The sequence below is a fragment of the Lepisma saccharinum genome, chromosome 28, assembly GCF_977018435.1.
Source record: "Lepisma saccharinum chromosome 28, izLepSacc3.1, whole genome shotgun sequence".
Lineage (NCBI taxonomy): Eukaryota > Metazoa > Arthropoda > Insecta > Zygentoma > Lepismatidae > Lepisma > Lepisma saccharinum.
This window is the reverse complement of record NC_139256.1, coordinates 27,275,903-27,286,180: the sequence shown is the minus strand read 5'-3', so window position 1 is coordinate 27,286,180 and position 10,278 is coordinate 27,275,903.

Here is a 10,278-nt window from a genome sequence, read left to right as displayed (position 1 = left end):
TTATGGCTGGGCCTGGGGGTATGACTCACGCTGCTGTCAATAGCTATTCAATCGTTCCCGAGAAGCCAGGTTTACCAGGAAAACCTAAGTGACAATTTTTTTATTTGGGTTGCATAGACAACAGGCTCTAAGATGTTATGATATCGTAGGTCTCGTGGCCCAAGAACTACTTTCTCTGACTGTACATCTATCTGTCCATTGCAATACATTTCTAGATAGCATCCATCACTTGTATAAGAGAGTTTTTTTTTCATTTTTCCTAATGTTCAACCTTAGCTATGATATTATTATACTTTCTAGTAATTACATGTAGAATATGTTACATAGACAAAATATGTATGAGTATTTTTATATGTGTGTGCGTGGTTTGCGTGATTATTAGTGAAATTAAACGTAATAACATCTTTATTTCTTTTAAGCAGACACATGGTTTTAGTTTGCGGTGAATTGTGTTGTGACACATAGTAGTTAATAATAATAATAATAATTGTAAATAATTATTATTACATTTTAATATATTTTCCGAAAAAAATATTATTGTGGAGACTTTCATGGTTTAATGTATGCGAGTCCTAGATCATGAAACATGCAGAAATCTCTAATGTCTTGAACAAGAATGTATGTGTCGTTCAGGTTCAAAATGTCCTGGGGGTATATGGTTATATACAGAAGAGCCGATTCGGTGCCAAAACTAGCAGGGGAAGGACATTTTACTTTTGTTGATGAGATAAAAGGCCATAGAGCAGGGGCAACTGCCCTCAACGTCCCCCTAATATAATAGCTACTGGTATATTTGTATATACCAGTATAAACATGCAGTGCTGGCCCCCGTGGCGGAGTGGTTAGCATGATCACGATGCCAGGGGTCCTGGGTTCGAATCCTGGCTTGGACATGGATGTTTGTGGGTGTCCATTCATCAATTTCATCATATCATCACTCATCCCCATCTTCGCAAATTATCCAAAAGTGGCACAAAAAGCGAAGTAAAATAAAGCTATTTCTTTTGAACTGACAAACATTTGTCGTATGTCTTCAACTGGAAGATTCGGTGATGTCACACACAGAATGTACAGGGAATAGTTTAACGGATCCATATCCTCTTCCTGTCAGTTTTGGTCTTTCAGTGGAAGTATAAGGGAAGCTAAAATAATATATCTACCGTAACCATAAACCAGCCTCTCCTTTCCAGTTATGTGTGTTTAAAGTTCACCATCTTGAAATGCGTTGTCCGATTTCGCTCAAATGCAACAGTGCGTGCTGTTAGCGAACACACAAATGTGCCCTGTCTTGTTTGTATTTGAAAGTGGTCAACATGCAAGTGTTTCCAGTGATACCTTATAATCATTTTGCGCTTGAAACTGTTAGATATATATTTTTAGGTTGGAATTAGTACCACAACACTCTCTTCTTCTTCTTCTATCTTGCCCAACCCGGCCTAACCTAACCTAGCATCACTAATGACGTCACGTCAGCCAATCAGATTGCTTAAAACTGTGGCAACAAATAAGACAGGACAAGTTTGCATGTTCGCTAACAGCACGCACCTGCAAATCCTTCCGTAACTGTTTTCGCTAACAGCACGGCACCATATGAATCTACAGCAGTTATTGTGGTCTGTTTTATTACAATTTTAAAAACGGAGAGAACCAAAACAAGAGAAAATTATTGCTTTTTCTGTTCATTAAGGCTGTTTTCATGTAAGTATTTTTCCAAGTTTCTCAGTTTCTGTGTAATTATCAGTGTTATTGAATTTATTTAAAGTATACAAACTGATAATTTACTAAGGCAATATAAACAAGAAAATAAAATACAATAACATGTTCTACGGTTACTATAAAATACTGCTGTAGCCTGTACTACATTCCAATGTAATCATTGAAATACATTTTTTTTAATTTTAAAAATACTTTCTCCATTGTAATATGATTTATGCTAATTATCATCAGCAGCAGGGTTGTAAGGGGTGAACCTTCCACGTAGTACAACCTCATTCCACGTAGTACACCCTGGACTGCATTTTGCAGATTAACGTGGCTGTGGCGTCTGGCCATATGGCCAGTATAATTTTGTGTGTTGTCATGTTTTTTGACCTTATGTGTGCTGAGTGTCCCTTTACAGCCTCAGCTTTTAATTTTACAACCTTACAGTTATGTTATTTTAGATATGGTAAGGGGGTGGACTCTGTATAACGTGAAGGGTGCAAAATAGCCAAGTGCTGACGCACCCAAAATTTTACATTCAAATTCAAATTCATCATCAGCGTTACACCATAAATTACATTTTTTTTACCAGACGTTATGTGATTTCATCCATATTTAATCATAATCCAAACATGATTTCACAAAATCTAGCGTATACCATCTGAATACTTTGGGACTGCAGCAATGGGTGGGTGTCAAGTTCGTTCAAGAATATGCAACGAAAGAAATATTTATTTATAAATTTCTGATTATAACACATCAAATGTTTATGGCGGCTAGAGTGCGATTATTTCCGTAAAATCCCTGGCTGTTCTAAATTTGCAGCTTGGAAGCGAGTGATCAGTCCCAACGCCACCGATGACGTCATCTCAACCCTACACCTATCGCTAACTCTCTTGATGACGCTCTACGCTGTTGGTAGACTCGCTAACTGGACATATCGAGTTTCGAAAATTATAACCGAAACTTCAACCTGTTTTCTTTATCTTCTTTAATGCTTTCTTTGTAGACGGGACTCAAGAAACGGACAATAAAAAAATAATATATAAGTTACTGTTTGCGTTTAAGTTTTCTGCAAATTTTTGCTCTTCAAAGAAAGCTTTTTTTATTATTATAATTTTACGCCTTCCGTCGAAGCGAAATTGGCATCAAAGAAGAGTGGGTGCTGTAAAAGGTTGAGAAACACGAGCATACATTAGTTTTTATGAAGAGCTGTAATTGAGTTCATTTTATGACTGCGAACGGCATTCTTGTCTTGTGCTGGTGCGAGCGAGGCAGGAAAGATAATTTTTCATAATTAAGGTAAATAAAGAAAAGTGGATGAAACTGAAGACACAGGCCTAAGAGAGTATGTAAAATAAAGATTCTACTTGGAAGCTCGTTAGCTAATTTTACTGTAACAGACTGTTGAGTCAAGATTTATTTAACACGGTGAAGTCACATGCTGAGGAAGCGCTTTCATTGGCAGACGCTTACATTGAAACTTCGAAATAATCTAACTCTCTAGCAAACCCGAAGGTGTATGGCAGCAACACAAGGCCTTCCATCTGTCCCTATCCTGAGCAAGATCTATCCACTCTATTCCATCTCAACGTTATCTCTCCATCTTCGTCTTGGCCTTCCTGCTGGTTTCTTACCATCCAGTTTCCCAACGAGAATCTTGTAAACTCTTCTTTCCTCTCCCATTCGTGCCGCATGGCTTGCCCACCTAAGTTTTCTTGATCCAATCATTCTAATAATACTTCGAAATAATCTACATACAATATCTGGAGGAATGATTATGTCACCTACCTTCAAGCTTTGTTGGTTAGTTTTCACAGCCAGTAATATTAAAGTATAATTTATAGATACATTTCTTTTATATATATATAAAGAAACTTATTTAAGTTAGTAATGCCTACAATCAATTGACAAATTCACAGGAAAGAACTAACGCAACAATTTAGAAAATAACACCATTAAGCCTTGTTTCCATGTTTATGAAAAAATATAAATATGCTGACCAAGGCAGTAATTTATTTTATTAAAAACATAAACTAAACGTAACGTTGGTCAGCATATTTATATTTTTTCATAAATTTAGAAAAATATGCATATTTCCAACTTCTAATTTCAAACAATGAGTGTTGTTGCAAAGGGTTGACGTTTGAGAAATTATGAAAGCTTACAAAGATGAATTCGGTGCATGTATGTATATAGGAAGGATGAGACGAGTAAAGATATATCTGCCAATACTGGATAGTCTCAACTGATTCTCTGAATGTTAGTGACAATGGTTATACATTAGCATGCAATGTTAACTGGAAATTATCCATTATCTAATGCTTTCATTTATACTTATTCTAACAGCACGATTCAAGATAGCACCTCTTCTCCAATCTATAGGTGGACAATTTCATTTTGATGGTGGTTTGGATCAAACCTATGCGAGACTAATTTTACTATAAATCCGGTGCGATAACCAACTACGGCACCCCATGGCACCCTATACTACGTTTTGCTCCCCTTACGCAACTATTACTATTTTCTGAGGAGAGGGACATTATTTACTTGAATTCTACTCTGGGATGACTGATCTAAATTTTTGGCATTGCTTTGAAGGCTACTTCTTTGATTTTCCTTCATTTCCAATTTGGTTCTTTGTGTAGTAAGGTAGGTGAGCCATAGTTCGGCCGACTTCACGAAAATCATATTAGTATTAGCAAAGTTAACAAATGGGACTACATCAATGCACTCAGTCCCCCTCTGGTGCACTATGCAAAAAACGAACTGTCTCTGGCTGCCAGCAGCTATTTTGTGGAAGTTATTTTGTCAGGGATCGAGCAGATCAGTTGTCGTTGTTATTTTAAGGTAAGTAAGAAATGGGTATGTGTGCATCCTTGAAATTAACGAATGTTAATATTTTATACATATTTTGAAAGCTAGTTTAATTATGTTTTTGATCACATAGTTACATTGTAAAAATGTTTTTTTGTGTCATAGGAACGATACCTATTTTGGTTGAAAAACATAGTCCCATGGCGAGCCACCTTGGGAACAAGTTACACATGCCTCTAGAATTTACACTTTTTCACATTAAAATAAGTTTTATTAAAAATTACCTAATAATGTTAAATTTGCACAGACTTTCATGAATCACTAAATGTTACTAATATGTTGGGTTTATATGTTTTATACTTCAGTGATATTTTTTTTCGAAAGTGTTACTTTGATTTATATCGAAGACAATAATTAGTTACTGTACATAATGTATGTCATCAATCAAAAGTTTGAGACTAATAATTTCTCTTAATAAATTATTAAAAATGATAAAACATGAATAAATAGGTTTTCTGGAGCACAAGCAACATTTTCTACGAAGCTATAAGAAACCTTGGGAACAGATGTAACGGTTTTAAATTATTTTTTTAACAAAAAGTTATAAGCAATTTTACAAAATATTTATATGGTACATGTTGTTAATTAGTTAAAAGAGTTATTTCTTAAAATTTCATAAATTTATCTCTCATTGGTTTTTGCTAGACTGTATTGGGTTCTGTGGTTTGGTGTTTGGTAGTATGCTTCTTAGTGTCTTCTTACTGCTGGCCTAAGTTGGAACTTTGAACTAATTTTACTTTTCTTTCCTGATAATCCATGTATGGTATGGACACTGTGCTTTTTGAGTTGGTCTTTTTTTTTCTACTTCTCTGTTTGGCTGTGGATGGCTCTTTTAGTTGGCCCAAAACCCTACAAGTCATCTCAGTGTAGACTTCAATCAAATAGGGTCCCCCCTCTCCGAAAAAATTAGAAATAGTAGGAAAAAGGAGAAACAATTAGTGCAGAATTCTTCGGGATGCCGTGAAGTAGCTGGTCAGAGCTCAGGATTTGTAGTAATATCACAGGGCAGTCGTAGGTTCGATTCCCACCAACGGCAAATTAAACCACCATAAGACGAGAGCATAGATGCTCTCTCGAAATGTAGTGTTAGGATAAGGATAGTTAAAGCAGTAGAGAATGGATAATGTCCAATTAACGTTGCTAATTATCTCTGCTGCTTGAGCTGCTGTGATTGAGTAATCGCACCATGATACAAACACAAAATAAGTATATTTATTAACCTTACATTATAGTTACGTTTGCGTATAGTTATATTCTCGTTTGAAGAGATGTTTTTCACGTAACATGAACAATTTACGGTTTTAACTCATCTAGATTATATCTACACCCCAATCTGCACAGCCTCAATGTCTGATAGATTTGTCTTTATATATTCTCTCTTACCCTACAAAAGCACTAAAGTAATAAACATCGAAGGTTGCTTGCTAATTGTAAGACGTTTATTTATCCTGTAACGTACAGTTGCAAATGGGTTCAGATGAGGCGAGTTGGAAGTTCGTTCAGTGATGCATTGATGCATTTATCTCCTAGGACATCTCTCTTCACTCTGAAAGAAAAACTTCAAATTACTTTCAATGCAAAATGCAAGCAGAAAGAAATAAAATACTCCCTAATCAAGTATATAGACTTCTAGTTTAAAGTTATACTGTACAGATCTTGTGTTTATCGTCAGAAACTTCAGGATTTTAACCAAATTACATGGCGTTCGGTATCTCTTTACCTAGAACCATATTCTTCTAATTTGTTGACTGAAATACTGCAAGGCAGGGTTGTTAAAGTTCCAGGAATTTTAAATAAAGTCCATGAGAGAAAATTATCAAGCGTAAATGGGTTCTGGACTGTAAAGAACATTTTTATCTGTAAAGTATTTCAATTCGGTCCAGGAACTTTTTCCCGATCAATTTAAATACGGTTCAGAAATATTTTTTTCTGGATGAATTTATACGTGGTCCAGGAACCTTTTTCTGAATGAATTTAAATACGGTCTAGAAATCTTTCTCTGGATGAATTTTAATACAGTCCTGGAACCTTTTTTCTGAACCATTTTTAATTCAGTCCAGGAACCTTTATTCCAGGATCAATTTAAATATGGCCCGGGAACCTTTTTTCAGAACCAGTTTAAATAGGGTCCAAGTTCCGTATTGAAATGAAACAATATGCAACTTGAATCGAATACGGACCTGACGATAAACAATTATCCACTTGTGAGCATGAAAGACTAATCCAGGTGCTGGCTGTCTCGAGAATCTAAGGTACAAGGTAGAAATGGGCGAACTGCGAACGCTGCAGTCACGTTACCCGTCTCCATGTAGTCCCATTCTATCGCACGCGATCCTCCCCTTGGATGCAGCAACACTTTCCGTCCATGTTGTGATATCTGCAGAGAACACAGCAGCCTCACGTTAACTCATCGACGGCTCCTATTAGCTGCGGTTCCTTGACCTTTAACGTGACGGGTTTGTTTGAACTCAGTGTGACACCACACTAAAATAGTCCATTGCGTTATGTACGTACAATGTACAGTAACTCTTCGACAAGGGAGTATTTGGACGTGGCCAACGAGATAACAACAGCATTATGATTTATTTCCTGCGATACGGTTCTACAACCGCAGTGTGACATTCCAGCGTAAACGTACTCGCGAACATTTTTAGAAGGCAACTTTTAATCGGTTAATCCTGGTCTATGAATTGTAAATAAATTAAATCCCTGACTGCAAGAAAAAAATAGCAAACGTAAATGAGTTCTAGACAGTGTATAACCTTTTCATATTTAAAGCATTTCAATTAGGTCCAGCAACCTTTTTTCCTTATCAATTTAAATGCGGTCCAGAATCCTTTTTTCCAGAATGAATTTCAATTCCATCCAGGAACCTTTTTTCAATGAAACAATACGCAACTTGGAGCGGATTTAAATTGTGTGAGGAAAAAGGTTCCAGTTCTGCAGCAGAACCCAATAGAACCCATTAGTATTCATGGGTTCCTGTACCTTTCAACAACCCTGCTGCAGGGTGGGATTTTATTTCGGTGATCAATCTTTACATACAAAATGCTTGTGTAAACTAAATACTAATTTTACCCTACAAAATAACTGAAGTTTGTGTTTCTTAATGAGCATTGAATGTGACTAATTGCAGAGAAATAGTTGCATTGAATGTATTTCTACGTTCAAATCAATTTGGGGTGATGGGGGATTTCCCCACAAAATCTTGCACTTAAATATCCCCCCAACAAAAATTTCCGGGGGGGATTTTTCTTGTAACAACAATAGAAACAATTAGTTTAGATTTCAAATATATTTTAATGAGGATAATGTTCAAAATACACTCAAAGAACGGAGGATAATGGCTGTCTCTGTGATTGTTCAATGTTTTCTCTCTTTCAAGAGACAATTAACAAATTACACCATGAACAATATATGCACAGTAGAAGCAAAACAAGAATGCAAGACATATACAAATATTAGATTTATTAGATAGTTATGTATGTTAACACAAAGCAAACAAAATCTCATTCATAATAAAACCATTACAAATGGTTTGTAATTTATTGACATTTTTAACCAGATGCTACTTTATGCATATCTCATAGAATATATATGTAACAACATTATATATATATATATATATATATATATATATATATATATTCGATCACGTAATAATTCATTAAGATGTTCCTCCCCAACCAGCTATAAATGATTTTGCAATTTAGTTCAAACAGTTTTACTTTTTTCAAGATATACACATTTTCCATGTATACTACACCAAACATTAATTTTTAAAAAGAACTTACTTGTGTATGCTGTACTCCTCGATCCTGGATAACTGCTTAATTTGCGGAAGATCCCTGTCCTATTTTTTTTCTTTGTTTCCTTTTTTTTCTTTTCTTTCTTTCTTTCAAAGGACCATCTCCCGCGGAACTGGAGTTTCAGTATCTATTGGGTATGTCAGCCTTAGATGTTCCCTCCCTGGCTCCTTGAGCCTCCCTTTCCAAGACCTAAGTGCCTCCTGGGCCCTTTAAGGCCCAACTTAGCCCTTTAGTCCCCCTGAGCCCTTTCAGGGTTCCCTAGGCCCCTTTGAGGGCCCCTGAGACCCCTTTGAGCCCCCAATCTCCCCTAAGGGGAAAACCAAGCATGCAGAGGAGATCCTGGCCAATGGGGGAGCCCAGGTCGGAGGGGGACGTGGGGTACCTCCATGCCTTCCACCCTCCTACCCTCCTAATCCCCCCTCCACATGGGAATGAGTCCTTCCGAGTTCCCGGGTGACGTGCAAGAGAGGCGTGCCCGGTACCCAATAATCCGTAGTGAGCGCCGAAAGGGACAAGAGGGGCACATAAGCACACGCAGGCACGCACGCAAGCACACACACACACATACACACAAACACATAATACACAAAAAAAGTTATTAGCTAATTACGAAGAACTAAGTGGGAATTGGAGGGTGAACTACATTTCTCTTACTTTAACGGTGACTCCAGCTGCCATACAGCAGCCAGAGAACACCCTTACTAGCTATGGGGTCTCCAGTCACCTCTAAGCATCCGGAGACCCCCCCTTAAACTCTATGTGGTGGCTCCAGCCACCATACAGCAGCCGGAGACCACTCTTACTATCTATGGGGTCTCCAGCCACCTCTAAGCAGCCAGAGACCCCCCTTATACTCTATGTGGTGGCTCTAGCTGCCATACAGCAGCCGGAGACCACTCTCACTATCTATGGGGTCTCCAGCCACCTCTAAGCAGCCGGAGACCCCCTTACTCACTAAAGTAAGCATAAAAACCCATATTCTACCTCAGAAATAGCGGTAGCACAGAAACTCTCTGGTGTGTGGAGATAGTTAGTGTAACAGAATGTTTAGACCCAGCCTCTTAGCCATTCCCACTTGTCTCTCGATGCCAGTGCTATCCCTAACCAAGAAGAGATGCTGGAAACTATCAACGCTGGAGGCCATGGACGCCTGCAGGAGGGCAATACCCATCCACACTTTGGACTGATATTATCATAATCTTCAAAGCAAAAAAGTCCTGGGTTTGAAACAGAGCCAAGGCATGGACACTGACTTATTTTCATAATCACCCATCCATTACGACCAACCATGTTCACCTAAGGATTGTGAAACAATACACAGCTCACGGCACAGTAATACCTATCAGCTTGAGATGTTATATGCACATATTTCATAGTCAATGTACACACAATGCGTTAGATTGGGCCTGGTCTAACTTTGTGAATTTCATGACCACGTACTGTGATTAATGACACAAGTACTATACCTGTTCTAGTGAGTATTTACTCTCATCCGTTGGCTCCCTCCACCCCCTCCCCCTCATGCACTACCCAGCACCGACACCGGCAATTTATGTGCGTCCTTCCATATTTTCATCTTGTGCATAATTTACCACATCCTACACACTTTGAATTACCCTCAATAAGATAAAACTCATTTAAAATAATATAAGTCATACTTAAAGATTCGTATATTGCATTTATGTTTAAAATTGCTTAGCATTTTTAAGAATATTTGAGTTATGTGTTAGTATCTGAAGAACATTTTTAAAAACAAGTTTATTACTACTTTAAAAACTGCAAATTCTTGCAGTGTGTTCCCGAAATATACCTCTGCTAAGTGCAAATTTCTCCGTCGCATATTGCGATTTTTTCTTCTTGTTAGAATAGCAAGCACCCTCTGTGCATGAGC